Source organism: Zalophus californianus, chromosome 8 (assembly GCF_009762305.2).
Source record: "Zalophus californianus isolate mZalCal1 chromosome 8, mZalCal1.pri.v2, whole genome shotgun sequence".
Classification (NCBI taxonomy): Eukaryota; Metazoa; Chordata; class Mammalia; order Carnivora; family Otariidae; genus Zalophus; species Zalophus californianus.
Window position 1 is genome coordinate 49,069,960 of NC_045602.1, and position 19,191 is coordinate 49,089,150.

The 19,191-nt window shown below is 46.9% G+C and overlaps 1 long non-coding RNA gene across 1 annotated transcript; it reads left to right on the forward strand.

Annotated features, from left to right (window-relative positions):
• Nucleotides 1–94: 94 nt before the first annotated feature.
• LOC113938085 lies at nucleotides 95–17,484 on the forward strand. Its single transcript, XR_003524816.2, has 3 exons — nucleotides 95–286; nucleotides 7,279–7,387; nucleotides 16,910–17,484. It is a non-coding gene; the product is annotated as an uncharacterized LOC113938085 (long non-coding RNA).
• Nucleotides 17,485–19,191: the final 1,707 nt, after the last annotated feature.

A 19,191-nucleotide genomic window follows, 5' to 3' on the forward strand; every position in this document is an offset into this window, starting at 1 on the left:
GGTGAGCGCCGTCGGGCCTAGTTGACTCCAAACACCGTCCTCCAGTGCCTGAATGTGGTTGAGCCGGGCTAGTGCCGGGAGGAGCTCCTTGGTCTGGAGAAACCCAGACCCAGCCTGCAAGAGTCTCAGTCAAGAGATAAGCGAGTGATAGACAAGACTGAGAAGGGCAGGTGCCCGTGCGAGGCCCAGATGTCCCCGGGAGAGATCCAGCGTGCGAGAAAGAGGGTACCGAGAGGGGCGCGAAATCTGGACCGGTTGCAAGGTGAACAAGATGCCCTAGAAGGAGGTAGGACCTTGGCAGGCAGAAATCGAAGAATTTCAGTCCTGACAGGAAACCACAAATAAAAAGCATAGAGGCTGTGAAGTATGAAGTTGTGTCGATCACAAGCCGTCCACGCTTGTTCAGTCGTGAGTTGCAGCAGAGCGTTGGCTCTCAGACTTTTTGTTCGCAGGCTCCCTTCATGCTCTTAGAAATTACTGAGGACCCCAAAGAGCTTTTGTTTCTCTAGTTTATATTTATTGTGTTCGAAATTAAAAGTTTCAGAATTTTGTTTAAGATAACTAATGCACGTTATCATAAATAACATTTTTATAACAAGTTTCCCCCCAAAAAAGTCTAATGAGAAAATTCTCTTTAATGAATGGCTTTAATAGAAGACCATTGGATTCTCTAGCTGCTTCTCTATGTTAACGTTACCACTTTTCTCACAGATCAGGAAATTCCTCTGCATCTTCTTGAGAAATGAGAATAAAAAGGGCAAATAACCTCTTAGTATTGTTAGAAAATAGTTTTGACTTCACAGACACCTGAAAAGAGTATCTCAGAATAAACACCACCCCTGATTAGTCCCCACAGCAAAGTTTGAACCTGGCATAGAAACAGTTCATATTTGCAGTGACAGGTTTTGTGTGGGTTTTTTTAAGATTTTATTTATTTATTAGAGAGACAGAGCATGAGAGGGGAGAGGGTCAGAGGGAGAAGCAGACTCCCCGCTCAGCAGGGAGCCCGATGTGGGACTGGATCCTGGGACTCTGGGATCATGACCTGAGCCAAAGGTGATCGCTTAACCAATTGAGCCACCCAGGCGCCCTGCAGTAACAGTTTTAATCTAAGTCAGTTCTAATAGCTCACATTTTTTAGCATTTCCTATGTACATGGTTCATGCTTTTATAATTGCTTTTACATTTATGTATTTATGTACTGAGTAACAATTCTCATAATACCCTTTCTGGAGTAATTAATATTTTAACTTTTACAGTTGAGGAAGTTAAGTCACAAGGTGGTTAATTTACCCACATCAGAATGCAGTCAAGCCAAGATGAGGTTAAATTAGTAGTATCTATCTGCATGCATCAATGATGTAGTAAACTCTACATGACTGGATTAGCAGACGCTCCCCTAGAACAGAACAAGAGGCTTGACCGAGATTAAAACCTTCAGAAGGGGCACCTGGGTGGCTCAGTCATTATCCCAGGGTCCTGGGATCGAGCCCCGCATCGGGCTCCCTGCTAGGCAGGAAGCCTGCTTATTCCTCTCCCACTCCCCCTGCTTGTGTTCCCTCTCTCACTGTGTCTCTCTCTGTCAAATAAATAAAATCTTTAAAAACCTTCAGAAATGGGGTTGTGTCACTGAAAATTTCACTACACCTTCCTTTGGGACCTCAGTCCTGAGTCCCCCTTCCAATTACATTTGTGGACACTCCTGCACAGGGAAAGCGCCACACAAAATTCATAAAAGCACGGCCAGATTCTTGTGTCCGCTTGCAGTGGAACACTTCATGGAGCAAATATCCTAACAATGTCAAAGCAGTTAAGTACTAATGGCTGCCTGAATTCTGAATTAACACAATAAATGAACACTGTGGGGACAGGAATCCCTTTAGACTTCCTGAAGGGTCCAGTCAAATTGGCTTTCCAGAAGGATTCTCTTCAACCCTTCTCTCTTCCCAGTTTTCTCTGTTATCCATATTTTCCCTACCTTTCTTCCACTTGTTCCTCTTCCCCTCTTTTTTCTCCCCCCAGTTCCTATTTTTTTTTCCTCATTAGTTGTGTATTTTACCACTTGGCCCAGCTCCATCCTCCTTTCCCTGGTTTTACTATGACTAATAGGAAGAGGTTTATTTAGACCACACAGGAGTTCTTGACTATGAGCCATGAAAGGCACTAAGTCGTGTTAAAAGGGGGAATCACGGGGCGCCTGGGTGGCCCAGTCAGTTAAGCACCTGCCTTCGGCTCACTTCCCTTTAGGAGATGGCAGGGATCTATCAGGCATATTACTTAACTGGTGTTGATCAGACGATTCCTGATTGACTAAGATTCCATTTCTGGAAGAGCCAAAAGTGTCTTGGTCTGATGATGTAGGGCTTAGCATTAGTGACTCCATTTTGGGCCTGTTGTCTTGTTTGTAACACTGTATTAAAGAGCAAGATCCAACTGAGTCAATATTCAAGATCTTACTGGCTCTATTCAACAATTCATGAATTGGGTAGCATCCAACCCAGCAGATAGATAGAAAGCCACTCTGAAGAGCTGTACAAGTCAAAGAGATTTTTATAGAACAAAGTGAGCAGGATTAAGGAAGTTTTACAGGACATTTGCTGATTGGTTAAAGCAGAGTTAGTTTCCGTATATGGAGGAAAGGGAAGTCTTAGAGCCTGGTTAGATAACCTATGCTGATCAGGCAAGCATTGATTGGTTGACCTAGGCCCTCCTTTTCTAGAAGAACCACGCATAGAAACTAGTTAAGTTTTGATTTGCTGACATGGGACTTATCATGAGCAACTCCATCTTGGGCCTAATCTGGTTGCTTTAACAAATGTACATTTGTGAATGAATGAATCATTAGCTGTGGGTCATCTAGAATTGCTATCCCCTAAGGAAGCATGTCAGAACCTGGAGAGAGAATTGTTATTTGAAAATATCTACCAAGGGTTTCTAGTACAGTTGACCCTTGAGCAATGTGGGGGTTAGAGGCACCAACACCCCTGCGCAGTTGAAAATCTACACAAACGGCACCTGTACACAACTATGCTAAACCTGCCACCTACATGTATAAGGGTTGCCTCCACTAGACTAGAGACTGTGAACCCATGTGCCTTTCTGGACCAAACTGATAATACAAATCAGAGCCCAGCAAGCTATAGACTGGGGTCCATGTCCAGCCTGCCACTTTTTTTTTTTTTTTAAGTAAATCTGTTTGGAAATAGACCATAACCATGTGTTTATGTATTTTCTGTATAACCTAAAGGTGACTGTAACAGGGATTTACCATTATGGAAAGAAAAGTACTCTGTCTCAGGATTGCCCTTACTGCCATTTACACAATTCTTTTCTTTTTTTTTTTTTTAAAGATTTTTTCGGGGAGTCTGCTTCTCCCTCTGACCCTCTTCCCTCTTGTGCTCTCTGTCTCTCATTCTCTCTCTCAAATAAATAAATAAAATCTTTAAAAATAAAAAAAATTTTTAAAAAGATTTTTTATTTATTTATTTGACAGATAGAGAGAGAGCACAGGTAGGCAGAGGGAGAGGGAGAAGCAGGCTCTCCGCCAAGCGGGGAGCCCAATGCAGGACTCAATCCCCGGGGATCATGACCTGAGCTGAAGGCAGCTGCTTAACCAACTGAGCCACCCAGGTGCCCTGCCATTTACACAATTCTTATGTAATCTTGTGCCCAAGAAGAATTAATGAGCCAATTAATAATAAGTGGTAATTAAGATGAAAATTATAAATGGAGAAAGTAATTTAGCATAGTTCAAAGATGGGATAAAGGGTCTCTGATAAGTGCCCTCAAATATATATTTTGAATGAAGTAAGGTAAAATTACAATAATAGAAGATACCTGTGTGGCTATTGAGGAACTTGGTGAGGCCTCCCTCTAGTGTGTGTAAATTAAGGAAATAAAGTTATGCTCTGAGAAATAAGCTCTACAACTACATGAAACAGATCAGAAGAGATACAAAGTCATCTTAAGGAAACAGAATAAGTCTGAAAGTGTAAGCAAAGAGAAAGATTAAAAGGGCCATCAAGGGCGCCTGGGTGGCTCAGTCGTTAAGCGTCTGCCTTTGGCTCAAGTCATGATCCCAGGGTCCTGGGATCAAGTCCCAAGTCGGGCTCCCTGCTTGGCGGCAAGCCTGCTTCCCCTCCCCCCACCCCGCTTGTGTTCCTGCTCTTGCTATCTCTCTGTCAAATAAATAAATAAAATCTTTCAAAAATAAATAAAAGGGCCATCAATGCAAGGCTGGTTGGCCATGAGAGCATAGAAAAAAGAGCATCATGATGGTGAATCTCAGCAGAGCCCTTTTAAGAAACGCCTACTAGAGGATGGCCCCTCAGCTGACAGCTATGAATATTCTGGTACCATTGGTATGACCATTCCTATAGTAAAAAATGGCAGTGTCAGGCTTTCCCAGCTTAATGCCATTAAAAATTTGAATCATCTAACTTGCTCCCCTTATTTGGATTCCAGGCTCACTCACTAAGCAACCTTCTAACAATTTGCCTTCCTCAGAGGTCTGTCTTCAGTGAAAGAATGTGCCAGCCATGTGGAGACACAGAAGTGGTTCTAATCCTCTTGTGAATTGATAAGTAGACATTCTGGTTTCATGCATCTGCTCTCTGAGCTTAATTAATAAGAGAGCAATGAGATGGATCCACATTCAGTATGCTGACAGATCCAGTTTCTAAACATACAGGGTGGGGACCAGACCCTTGGCAGAGGGAATGCCACCGTATGAGGTATCAGGAGATGACCAAATCTTCATCCCCTGATATCCCTACACTGTCTTTGCAATGAAATTCCTCTCAGCTTTGTATCTGTCTGCTGACTCTGAGAGCATTGATGTATAGGGAAAGAACCAGATGTGGATTGGCAAATCTCTGATCCAGATTAGAGAAAGGATACTAGAGTGAATTCAGAGCATACATGACCCTTTTCACTAACCAGCTACACCAACTCCTAATGTAATTGGCACCTGAAGATGTTCTTTGATCTTGGCCTGCTTTTAGTTAATTTCAGTTAATAAAATGCCATTTGTGTCTCTGGGTTGTGATTATTAAGTATCTTTTCATATCTGTCAGTTTTCTCCACTATAAAATGAGGAGACTAACACTTCTCATCTCATTGATTTACTAACCATTCATTCAACAAATATTTATTGAGTGCCCACCATATGAGAGGCACCATGCCAGGCACTGGTGATATTGGGGAAATAGAGATGATATTGGGGAAATTGATTTCTAATGGGGAAGACATAATTTAAATCAATTGTGTTAGTCTGCTTGGGCTGCTATAACTAAATATTGTAGATTGGGTGGCTTAAACAACAGAAATTTACTTCTCATGGTTCTGGAGGCTGAGAAATCCAAAATCAAGGTGTCAGTTGATTTGGTTCCTAGTGAGAACTCTCTTCCTGGCTTGTAGACAGCTACCTTTTCACTGTGTGTGACCTCTTTGTGCCTGCACAGAGAGGGAGAGCTCTTTGGTATTTTGTCTTATAAGGACACTAATCCATCAGATCAGGGCCCCACCCTTATGACTTCATTTGTCCTTACTTATTTCTGTTAAAGACCCTGTCTCCAAAAACAGTCACCTCTCTAAAGATTGTATTTCCAGAGAAGGTCACATTTTGAGGTACTAGGGTTTAGGGCTTCAGCATACAAACTTGAGGAAGACACACATCATTAATGGCAACTGAATCAACCATGCCAACACCTTGATTTCAGATGTCTAGCCTTCAGACCCAGTTTATTTTGTTATAAAGTACCTTCAGACCCAGGTACTTTGTTATGGCAGAAAACTAATACACTAGTGTTCTAGGGTCCACCCTCAGCATCAGTATCCTCTCTGCCAATTTTACTCAAGTAAACAGAACTCCTAAAGGTCTGCTGATATACCAGCACTCTCGAAGTCCTCATGTGGATCAGCCTTTCTCTCCACCATGGCTGTTACTTCATTGTTAATGCACTCCCCTCCGTGTCAATGTGACAATCATCTCCTTGGGAACTAGGGATTAAATGAGTGAGACTCAGAGTTTTGAAAATGTGATGAAGTCTTGGAGTATTTTTGTTGCTCTTCTTTATTTCTGAAGCTAAGATGGTACCAAGGAAAGGAGTAGAAATGAAAGCTTAATATAAGAAATTACTAACTATAACCTGCATCGACTATTAAGGAGTAAAGAGAACTCTAATAAAGAGAGGAATCACAAGGATAGGGAGCAGCCACCACCCCCAGGGTTGGGGCAGAAAACCCAAGGATGGAATGAACATGGGAGAGCAGCCTTAGCACCAGAGCTGAAATCAAAACCTTGTTGGAGAGGGTATGGCCATGAGTCACTGAGCAGTGAAGTCTTTGTGAGGTGCCTGCCGGCAAGACTTGCTGGCAAGTCACCTCCTGGGTGCTTTGAGAATTGCCTTTTGAAGAGGTGTTGCACACTGCCCCCCACTATGCATTACAAAAGCCTGCTCCGGAGAAAGCACAGTGGAACCAGGAAATGCCCCCTTTTTCGTCCAGCACCCTCTACCGATGAAGCCTAACATCGTATCACCTGGCCAAGGAGAGACGTTCCCACAGCACCAACAAGCAATGAAGTTGGAGTTGGAGCTGAGAGGCAGTGGACTGATAACAGCACGTTAACCCTGGTTAAATCGAATCCTATGCCTGTTCTACACTGACACCCACCCATGCAGCTGTGTGTGAAAAGAGAAAACAACACCAATAACAAAAACCAGACTGACTGCTCTCACTAGTCTTGTCAGTCTCAAATTGGTACCAGGGCAGCCAGCAATCCTGCCGCATTTCCCTGGCCTGCTCACCCAGGTGGTGCTTCCTCAAACACATACCACCTTCTCACCATCCACGCACTCTCTCTGATGATGATCTCACTTCCTGTCTCATGGAGAAAATAGAAGCACTGAGAAGAGAGCTTCTGCCCACTCACCACACCTACACACCTGGCAGCACCTGCACCCACATGCCCTGCCTTCCTACCTGCTGCTAGGCTGAGCTGCCCGGGTCCACTCCACAGCCAGCCCCACGGCCTCTCTCCATTAGACTCCCATCCCTTCTTGCCTACTCAAGGAAACTGCTCTCGCCCCTACAGCATCGACTTTTCCTCCCTCTGCTGAACTATTTCTATCAGCATACACCTAAAAAAAAAAAAAAGCAGACTCTTCACCCCACACACCCCTCTAACTTCTGCCTCATTTCTTTGCCTCTAATTTACAGCAAAAGTCTTTTTAAAACTTAGTCTGTATTCATTGTCTCCAATTTTTCTCTTCTCAGTCCCTCTTGCACTTACTCCAATGAGGTGTTTATCACCGCCAGTCCACCGAGACCATTATCAAGATCACCAATGACCTGGGGCACCGCTGGTAGGCAGAACCCTGGAAAGGTAATTTTTCAGGGCCCTTGTCTGTCTAAACAATTTGATTTTCAAAATGCAATTCAAAAAAAATGTATTTTAAAATTTGTGGGCCCATGTGAGATGTTGACATTTATCAATGAAGATTTAGAATCATCAGGAGCTTAGAGGGACTTACGTATTGTTTACTGTTCTATCGCTGCACACGAAGATTCTTTATAGAGTCCAGGCGCCAAGTACTTCTGTTCAGATGCAAGAAATATCTCTTCTTGCTCTTTTGGTTAATGTTCTTTCTCTCGCAGCAAGAAAAAGGCAGGAGCGCTGTTACTGCTCACAATGTCATGCTTTGAAACCTGTTTGTATTGAAACAAGACTGTTTTAGGGTTGGGTTTTTTTGTTTGGGGTTTTCATTGTGCCTCTGCCGTTCTCTAACACCATTTTTTTGATGCTGATTGCATCATTACTTAGGACATTGCATCATCCATCACAGCAGCTGTGCATGCTGGCTTTCAATCACTCTATCAAAGGTTGTCTCTGTGCTTCATTGATGACCAAGAATGTAAGCTTTACCCAAAATATGCAGAAAAATATGAATGACAATCCATTTTCTGATTATGTTAAATTTTCTGATTGGAATGTTATAGTGTTAGAATAGAACATGTCTTCGAACCATGTATTCTCTTTAATTCTTTAGGCTGTAATCACACTACATTTTTAGAATATGATCACTTCCAGTTGTTGCCTGTACACCTGCGTCCACACACCACTATTAACAAGGAGGAAAGGCAAGAAGACATGGAAAGAACAAGAAAAACAGTCTCATTCACATAAGGAATGTCCATTCCTTGTTGGGCATAGCTTCAAGACAGACTTGGGAAAGCGCAGCATGACCATATCATTTGGAGGCAAGAGATGACATTGGTTGGAAAAACCTGTTGGCGCGGCAAAGCAACAGTCTTAAAAGCCCTCAAAGGAGATATGCATAGGCATGCTTGAAGGCCTTCCTGATAGGTGGTATGAAGCCTGTGGAGGACAGGGTGTGATGACCCCAAGAGGCAAGGGAGTATACAGGGTAAAGGATGCCTGCCACTATCCCACACCTTTGAGTGCTAAAAGTCAGAGATGGCACTATGCTGGAACACGGACAGGTGAAAGCTGTGAGATGGGCCCACACATACAGCTCAAGTCCGCCTGTTGGCAGTGGATCAGCAGCAGCCCAGTGCACTGAATTTGCGCTGTGTCTGATGTGAGAGTCACCCTAAATCAGTGTGTCAGTGCCATTCTGGCGACCCAATCTCACGCAATCCCACACCAGCCAGCAGAAGCAATCCAATTGCCAGACTGCCCTCCCAGACCAGGGTCCAGCCAAGAACCATCAGATGACTCCATTGACACAAATTTGGAGTGCCTTGACCTAACAAGTCAACCCTGCACATAGAATGCAGATTCAGACAGTGTTCGAAAGGGAAGAAAACAAGAATTGGGGTCCACACAGATTGCTATCTAAAGACAGGAGCTGCCATTTATCCCTAGTCACCTTGGGGTCTGCCATGACTAAACCAGCTCTACTGGAATCAGAAATCCCCCCACGTATTTTGCCACTGCTATTTATGCCCTAGCTTCCCTCCAGGGATCCTCATTTTTGTCTGGGCTTGACCTCATTCATGATTACTTTAAGGCCCAGATACAAAATTCCTCATTGTCAAGAATTATTTTTTTATGGTCTCAAAAATTCATCAGGAAGTTTGTTTTTTCAAAGATGCAACAGAGACACAGAATTTCCCAGCTTGAGGGGATTTGAGACATTCATAAAAACATAGACATTTCAGACCTGGAGAAGCTTTAGACCAATTCTTTCTTTCTGAATTCACTCTTTCCAAGCCTCCTCTCATTGTGTCTGTAACATCCAATGCCCTGATTTCCCTCTTACCTTTTTGGCCACTCTTCAGTCTCTTTTGCAGGCTACTCTTTCTAGGGCTAAATCTTCATACCCTTGCTCACTCTAGAATCCCCAAGTGATCTCATCCAGACCCATGGCTTTAAATACCATCTGTAAGCTGATGATTCCCAAATTTATGTTTCTAGCTTCATACTCTCCACTGAGTTTCAAGATCATATATCCAGCTGTATGTTCATTGTCACTGGTATATCTCACAAACATCTCAAACTTTAAGTGCTTAAAAATAGACTCAAAATTTTATCACCCATATCAACAAGTTCCTCCCCTAGTCTTCCAATCAAAGGAAGTGGCTCCACTATATACACAGATGCCCGAACCTGAAACCTGAGAGTCCTTCTTGCCTACTTTCCTTTCCCTCACTCTCACATCCAGTCTATTAAAAAATTCCATTTTCCCACCTTTTCTCAAGGGTATCTACTTATCTTCATCTCCAGTGCCAACATTCTTAGTCCAAGCCATGATCATCCCTCCTCCAGACCTCTCTAGTAATGTCCTAACAGGTTTTCCCTGTTCCTCTATCACTTCAATCCATTCTCCATGTAGCAACTGCAGAATCCTTCCTTTCAAGATGTGAATTTAAATATTAAATCTTTCAATGGCTTCCCCTGCACCTAGAATAAAATCCAAACTCCTACAATTGCTTAATACGGTTCTGTCCCTCTAACCTCATCCCATACATCCGCCTTTGCTCACTGTGCTCCAGCATTGCTGGCCTTTCATTGCCTTGAACTCAGCGCACTTTTCTACCCTTGGGGCCTTTATACACTAGGACCTCCTGGAATGCTCTTCCACTGATTTGTTTCTTTTAGTCATAGCTTGTCATGGTTTTAAACACGTCTACAAATTCTTAGACTTTAACCTATCAAAAGGTAGAATCTAATTCCCCTCCCCTTGAACATGGACTGGTCTTAGCAACTTGCTTCTCATGAATAAAATGCTGTAGAATTGACTCTGTGTAAGTGCTAGCACTAGGTCAAAAAAGATGATACAGCTTCCAACCTAGTTCTTCCTTGGGAGGCTCACTCTTGGGACCTGGTCGCCATACTGTGAAAAAGACAAGCAGCCGCATGGAGAGGTCACATGCAGGTGTCTCAGTTGACAGCCCAGCTGAGATCCCTGACAACAGCCAGCAGCAACCACTAGACATGTAAATGAGGACGCATTTAGATGGGTTCGGTCCCTAGCTTCCAAGCTGCGCCAGATGATGCTGGGTAGAGCAGAGACACACTGCCCCCACCAAGCCCTGCCTAAATTGTAGATTTGTGAGAAAATAATTGCTGTCATTGTTTGAGCCAGTAAGTTTTGTAGTGGTCTGTTACATAGCAGTGGATACCTGGAACACAGCTGATAATGTCCCCTTCTCAAAACTGCCCCCTCTGACCATCCTGTGTCCTTTGGCTCCATCCATGACTACAAAGTGATTATTAACCTCAGTGCCTAGCCTGGGGCCAGGCACACAGGAGGAGCTCAGTAAATATTTATGGTATGATTGGATGAGTGAGTAAATCCTCTTGTCACATTTGAAGTTATCAGCCATTAATAAGATAGAGTAATCATTCGCAGGGTGGTGACAACATCAATTCCAAGAGAGGAAAGGATCATTATGGAATGTGCTGTCCTGGTACTGCTGTGCAGGATTGGGGACAGACGTCATGACCGCTCAGGGGCCTTAGGTGACCAGGAGTCATTTGGGTCTGCAGAGGTAGATGGGGGTGTCCTAACAATACTAGTCTTGGTGTCAGTGTAGCAGACAGTATGCCTTATCTTTGTTGAGGAAGCAAGGGGCTGTTTTTGTTATCTGTCTTGCCTGCCTGCATGTGTGTCTTTCTCAGAAGTGGGCATAGTCTCAATATGGGAGACAAAAGACCGGGGGATGGAGGCAGAGAAGTTTCAGAGAATCTTTCTTGCTGGAGATGCTGCATTTCAGCAGAGCTGATAATGACAACATGTCAGACGACTGAGTTTCAGGCTGGTTCCTGGGGGCCCTATTCATCGCTTTCTGCTCTGACGTGCGGTTTCCTTGGTGACGGGACGGCTGCTGGGCGGACAGCAGCTTTGGGGCCACCTGACTAGCTCTGATGCTAACGGGCTCTGACAGCTTTCATTGGGATGAAAAGATTTAGGGTCCCTACTGGCTTTCTTAAATTAAACCCTCCCTCCTGGAGTGAGTTTGTTTATAAATGTTATGTTAGATTAGGAGAATTTTCCTGTGAGCACAGAGTCCCTTCACCACAGACGTTGACTTGTTGGGGCTGCTCACAGAGTTTCCGAGGTCAGGCTCCTCCTCCAGTCAGCAGCCCAGCCAGGCAAGGATACACCCTGGTGGGCATCCCAAGCAATGCCTCTGAGGGCGTGTACTGATCAGTCTCAATAGGAACACAGGAACCACTCCAGTTATTTTAACAGAGGGAATTTATTCTAGGCACTAGGTGAGGCAGGTATTGGAGGCTGAAAAGGCAAGAAGAGAGTATCAAGGTAAAGAAGGGCAGGAAGCAGCTACATTTCTGTGGCTGGAGAGCAAAGGGGAGAGATGGGGGTTCCGGTCACTTAGAGGCTTGAAACGGGCCTGCAGAGCTGAGGCCCAGACCCCCAATGAGGGGTGACTGCCTGGTATCTCTGAGACTGGTGTTGGACGTGTGGAAACAACTAGAAATTGGGACACATTGCCATGGGAACGAACTGTCACGGCAAGGTGGAGAGTCATTGCTGGAGTGATGCTCACAGGAACAGGAAGCGGCGGGGAAGGAGCAGGCCCACTCCCAGCCCCTTATGGACAGAGCCTGAGCTGGAGCCAGCTGGCCACAGAGAACTGGCATGCAGAGTCCTGGCCCCAGAGTCACAGAGTAAAGGATGGAAGGGTGGGTCTGAGCTGAGTGACATCAGCTTCGTCACCACCACTGGGAAGCTGAAGAAGACAATCATGGTGGGGGACCAGATGAAATACCTGGCCAGGAACATCCACACCCACCCTTTCACTGTGGAAATCATCTAATGTTTGCTTAGTTCCTTGCACAGTACAGGCAACTTTTTATATTATCTTATTTAAAGGTAGATAATGGTACCTGCCAGTGTGTTCTGACACTGAGGAGAATGGAGACTGTCCCCAGTGTCCAGCATTGGTCCCTTTCACCTCAGCCTTGACCCTGAGCTCTGGCTCCCAGGGCCTGGAACAGCCTGGTGCACCCTGCCCTGTGCCCCCTCATCTAGTGCACTCCCCAGATCTGGAAGTTTTCACCTTGTTCCTCTAGAGCAGGTGGACAGGTCCCCAAGCAGGACCATTACCTTCTTCCCCAGCCCTGTTTCAGCTGGAATAGCTCCACAGCATTTGCTCCTCACATTGGGTTTCTAAGCCAGCTGACATTTGAAGAGGAGGTTCTGCAGGAAACAGCTGAGAAACCCTTACCCTAGAGGAGAATCCTTCAACCCGCTGGCTGCCATTGAGCCAGCAAGGCTCACTTCCCAGAGTCTCCTCTTCTGAGATGTCCTCTGTCCCTACCAGCTTCAGGCAGATGTCAGTCCCTGTTTGTCCCCTACAGAAGCCAACTGTCCCCCAAATCCCTTAAGAGTATTCTTTCAAAGGCATGTTGGTGAGTGGTCTGCTGGGTGCTCTGTCTCTGGGCACATGGGTTGGACCTGTTTGTATGTAGTGTAGTTTGAAGTACTATTTTTTGCTCATTTGTTAATTGGTGTGTTTTTATCAAGAAGCCTTTTAATCCACCCTAGAGGAAGGAAAGGGTAGGGAAGGGAGTGACTCAGTAAGAAGGGAAGAGTAGTATTTTTCCTTTCCCAGATGGACCCCAGACCCACACCTGCCCCTAACATGTGCAGAAGTATAAACAGAGCCAGTTTCCCTGCATTCCCACCTTTTCCTCACACCCCCAACTCCCCCCAGCAGGCAGCAAACAAACACCTCCACCCACATGTCTAAATTCTATCCAAAGCCTTGCTAAAGACAGCTGCCCTTGGTTGTCCCTGAGGTCTGGGTGAACTCACCACAGACAGGACCGATGGGGAAGAGGCTCATGCACCCTGGAAGAGGCTGGGGCATTTGGGCAGAGAAATTGGATCCCAGGTACCCAAGGCATAGGACAGTCAGAAAGGACTGACGCTGGTTGGCATAGACTTGGCCCTTGGACTTGTCCTGTGGGGCGGGATTGGCCCCCACCAGAGCCAAAACAGGGCTCCTGAAACAATGGTCCAGGACTGCAGCCTGAGAGAACAAAAGAGCCCTCCCTGGGCACAACGGAGTGCAGGGGAGGGGTTGCCCTGCGGCCAGCCTCTTTCTGAAGCCCCCACCCAAGCAAGCACTCCTGAGCCATAGTGAGAAGCAACATCAAGGTGTGGGCCAGCGCTCGCTCGGTAGCAGCATTGTGCGGCAGAGGGGGCAAGAGCCATGCGGGCTGGCCGGGGCACCATCTGCTTAGACGGAAGGCTGCACAGGCCGCCAGCATCCCAGCAACGCACGTGAAAAAGGCATGCTTCCAGGAATGAACACTGGGCCCTTCCCTGTCTTGGCTGATGATAGGGGTGGTGGGGGCCTGGGGGGTGGCAGAGAGGAAGGGAAAGAGACACCCGCTTGCATATTCTAGGAAAGGCCAGATATGACATTTCTTCACCTTGGTGCACTCGCCAGTTTTAGGCGTCTTCCCCACTCTGCCCCAAATCCCCACACTCCTACACTCAGAGTTCTTGAGTTTACTGCCTTTTATTTTAATACCTAATACATTTCTTTAAACCTTTTCCCATGGAGAAATTCAGACAAAGGCAAAATCAAATGGAAGAGTACAGCGACCCCCATGTGCCCTTCACCAAGGCTCAGCACCACCAGCTTGGAGTCAATCTTGTTCTGTCCAAACGCCCGCCTATGTCTCCCCTCCTGTATTATTTTGAGGCAAGCCCAAGTATCTTTGATTTCATCAATTAAGGCTTCAGTATATGTCTCCTAAAAATGATTCTAAAAAATATAACCTCAAGGTTATATTTAGGACACTTAGGTTAAAACACACACACACACACACACACACACACACACACACACACACCACACACACACACACACACACACACACACACCTTAACATCTTCCACTATGCACTCAGTGGTCTCATTTCTGTGTCTCCTAAATACCATCCGTGGTGTTGTGGGAAGCGCACTGGCAGAGGACAATCTGCAACAGGACAACGGCGGGCCTGGCTGTGGCCCGGACCAGGCGGGTGCCAACGGTTTGAGTGGGGGAGGAGATGGTGGGAGATGTCCAGGGAACATGGAGACTGCAGGCCAGGGCTGAGCAGAGGGGGACGGAGTCGTCCCCCATTCCTTCCCAGCCCGAAGGAAAAGAGAGGCTGGAGGAAGAGGGGCTGTGCAAGAACCCCCTGTGAGAGAAGTGAATTCTTCCTGAATGCTGGGGAGTATTCATTATCAGTAAATAGAAGTATACACCTGTCACCTCGGCAGGCTCCAGGGACGAGATTGAATTTCCTCGGGAGGTAATCAATGTGCTGGGGTGGAGGGAGGGGGCAGGAAGAGGTGTTGGATTTGGTGAGTGTCAGACCTAACGCTGCCCCTTTGGAGAGAGAGATGGAAAGGGAAAAGCATGTAGACTTTGTCCTCACACCAACCTAGGCTTAACGCCTGCCACTGCCAGCTACTAGCTGTGTGACCTGGAGCAAGCTCTTAACCTTTCTGAGCCTGTTCCCTTGTCTCTAAAGTGATAAAATGGGAAACTTAAAAGGCCCCTAAAGGGATAGATCCAGGAACACATGTGAAATGCCTCATCAACACTTAGCCAGAGAGAGCCCAGCTGCTTGCTGGTTCTTTCCCAGCCTCTTTTTTTCCCTTGACGTCTAGATTCAGTCACACAGGTAGCCGAGGAGACTGAGCTCTGAGAGGACTCACTGTGACAGAGATTCTCAGTCTTCATCTCCCATGCCATGTGGTCCCCAGGTGGCTGTCACACTGGTGGGAACTTCAGCCTTTCTCCACTCAAGAAAGCCTTCCAGAATGCAAGTGGGGCGGGAGAGAGGTTGTCTGGGACTGGGACACTATAGAGAGGTTGTCTGGGACTTAGGACAGCAGCAGTGACTGGCCAATGGAGAGGGCAGGAGAGACAGCACTCTGAGACACCGGCGGGGGGCGGGGGGGGATCAGACAGCCCTGGAAGCTCTGCGAAGAAGAAGCCCTGTTTATGACCTAGCGCCAGGGCTCCAAGGCATGTTACCCGTGCAGTCTCACAGAGTCCTGTGCTTGGAAGGGCTTGCACTTCATTTAATGCCTTGCTGTCACCGTCTTGAACTTGTTAAAATTTTTAACAAGGACCCCACATGTTCATTTTGCAATGGGTCCCACAAATCATGCGGCCAGGCCTACCTGGCACCAACCTGCCAACTGTGTGGATTCCTGCATCATCCCCAGTGAGGTAGAGAAAGCAGATCCCAGCTGATGCAGCCTGGTGGACTTCAAGAGCAGGTGTTTACATGGAGACAGAAAAGTTGAGGGACCATCACATGGTTCCAGAGACCACCCATGGCGTCTAGGACGGGCGGGCAGAGGACTGATGCATTCGAAGAAAAGGAAAGAGTCTAGAGTCTGCAGGTCTTACAGACACCACTAGTTTGGGTGGAAGTAGAAGTGTGATTGAGCCACAACAATGATTTTATTATTTACTGATAATAAAAACTATGCAGCCCTCAAGCTGGGGCTTGAAGATTTCACAGGTAGAGCACATGCTGTGGCTGGGCTGGGGCCTTGGAAAGCAGAGCTTAGTGGAGGATCAGGCAAGCTGCAGCTGTAGGTGATGGGGTCAGGATGGCGATGGGAAAATGTGGGGAGAATGAGGGCAGTGGAGGTCCCAGACCTCTGCAAGGGTTGCAGGATGAGACTGGAGAGGGGGACGCCTGAGCCCCAACAGGTTTCCAGCACCAAGATTGATGGACAAAAAAAGAAGACTAATAACAGGAATGGGACACCAGAAAAAAGCCAGATGGGCTGCCTGGGAAGACAGTGAAAAGGCTGACTAAATGTAGTCTGGGCACTAGCTCGTTGGACAGGTAGATGGCCACGCAGCTCACCAATCAGAGGGAAGCCAGGTTGCAGAGTGGAAAGCCTGCGGATTCTGGCACCAGATGGCCTGGGTTCTAACCCTACCTCTGCTACTTGTTAAATGAGCCGTCTTGGCCCAGTTATTCAACCTCTGCACCTAAGTTTCCTCGCGATAAAATGTCAATTTGAATTTTTTTTATCTTACAATGTGCCTTTGAATTAATATATGTAAAGCACTTAGAACAGTGCTTGACACCTAGTAAGTGTGCTGGACAAGTCACGCACTTGCTTTTATCATTATTAGTATTCTCACCTGTCCTCACTTCTGCATCTCAGGGTGAATGCAGTCTCTGCTGCGGATGCTGGGATGCTCCCTGCTGTCCTCCAGATCTGGCCCAGACTTCTTCACTCATCAAATGGAGCCCTTCACGATCTGGCTCCAAACTCCTTTTCCAGCCCGGTGTCCCAGCCCCTCACTTCCATGTTCCTTGTATTTCAGACACAGAACTTGCCACTCTCCAACCCATGTCTTTTTTTTTCTTTCACAATTTCAGAAAAGATAACATCTTGTGTGTGTGCACGCTGCAGCCGTCAGCCGCTAGCAGAGACGTGGCAATGGCACCGCCTTCTGGCACTGGAGGCTTAAACATCACTCAAGAGGCACCGGAAGGCGGCAGCCCCCTCCTCCCTCCCTGGTTAACATTTCTAAAATATCTGTGAGGTCCAACTGCGCAGGAAGGCAACGCCCCCCTGACTCAGAAGAAGAGGCTGTGGTCCAACCCGCGACAGGCACCTGGCCTGGCGCGGCCGCGACTACCCCACCCCCACCCCCACCAAGCGCCAGCACCTCTGGGCGGCGGGCGCCACCTGGAGGCCACCTCAAGATCTGCGGGGATGCCGCAGGCCCTTGGGAAGGTGGCAGAATCCTTTCATTCTCTTTTATCCTTTATTAAGCCACTGCTGTGTCTTGGGCTCCGGTGACACGGGTGGAAATAAAGCTTACGTCCGGTCTCCCATGACATTTATGGCTTGATGGAGAAGACAGACCCTTGAAAAATAATTCAATGTGTAACGCTAGGGCTGGGAAAGAGATGGATACAAAGGAGGGAATAACCAGAGCGCCTGGGCAGCTCAGTCAGTGTAGCCGTACTCTTGATCTCTTCTCAGGTTCATGATCTCAGGATCCTGGGATCAAGCCCCAGGTAGGGCTCCACATTGGGGGTGGAGCCTGCCTAAGATTCTCTCTCTGCCGCTTCCCCTGCTCACAGTCGCTCGCTGTCACTCTTTCAAAATAAAAAAAAGGAGAGGGTGCCTGGGTGGCTCAGTTGGCTAAAGTTGGTTAAGCGACTGCCTTCGGCTCAGGTCATGATCCTGGAGTCCCGGGATCGAGTCCCACATCAGGCTCCCTGCTCAGCAGGGAGTCTGCTTCTCCCTCTGACCCTCTTCCCTCTCGTGCTCTCATTCTCTCTCTCTCAAATAAATAAATAAAATCTTTTAAAAAATCATTTTTAAAAAAAAGGAGGGAGTTAACCAACCACCCAAGACATTTATTGGTGCCGGGTGCCATTAAAAGCACTAGAAATAAAGAAAGGAACAAAACAAGCTCCTGCCCCTGAGGAGCTCATCACGGGTAGGACAGACAGGCAAACTTAGAGGTAAGGGAAAGAGTTAAGAATGAGCCAGCCCAGGATCAGAGGTGTCCGGAGGGAGGTCAGGGACATCCTCCAGGAAAACATATTCCTTGAGTTGAATTTTGAAGAATGGGCAGGTTGGGAGTTGGGGGTGGGGTATCTTTTGTGAAATTGTGAAAGAAAAAAAAAGACATGGGTTGGAGAGTGGCAAGTTCTGTGTCTGAAATACAAGGAACATGGAAGTGAGGGGCTGGGACACCGGGCTGGAAAAGGAGTTTGGAGCCAGATCGTGAAGGGCTCCATTTGATGAGTGAAGAAGTCTGGACCAGATCTGGAGGACAACAGGGAGCATCCCAGCATCCGCAGCAGAGACTGCATTCACCCTGAGATGCAGAAGTGAGGACAGGTGAGAATACTAGCAGCTCAAACTCTTAGGTGCCAGAGACAAGCTGAGCACTTGGCACCCTCTACATGAGCCTGTGGGCCAAGTACTATTATCATTCCAATTTAACCAATGGAAAAAACAGGCAGCCATCAAGTGCCGGCTACACTGAAGTTAGGTTCAAACTCGTGGGCCAGCTGCACACCTGGGCAATTCTGTGGACAGCAGAGTCAGCTGTGCCGGGGTGGGGGGGGTGGGCCGGGGCTAAAGCCAAGACCCACTTCATGGGGGCCATCAGCAGTATGAAATGATCTGCAAGATGAAGAATAGGAAAGAGCTGACAACCAGATTATTAGGAAAAGTTCACTTTTGAGATAATCAATTGTTAGACCTGGAAAAAACCTTATGGCTCATCCAGAACAACCCCATTCTGTCGTCAATTCGGGCACTGATTCAAGCCACATGAGTCTGCACCGTATCTCTGCCTCCTGCCCCGGCCCCCGGAAAGCATGAGCCCTGCATGTTCCCAAGTGCAGGCCTCTGCTGGATCTCAGCCTTGTGCCTACTCATGGACACCACTTCATCCATCGGCCCCTCTCACACTACCTGAACATTTTTTTTTTTTGAGAGAGAGAGAGAGAGAGAGTACATGCACGTGAGGGGGGCTCAGTCCCACCACCCTGAGATCATGACCTGAGCCGAAATCAAGAGTTGGTCGCTTAACTGACGGAGCCACCCAGGTGCCCCAAACAATTGTTTTATCTTTCTTTCTACTGAAGGAAACGTGGATATGTTCCCAAAACATGCAGATGTACTATGATTT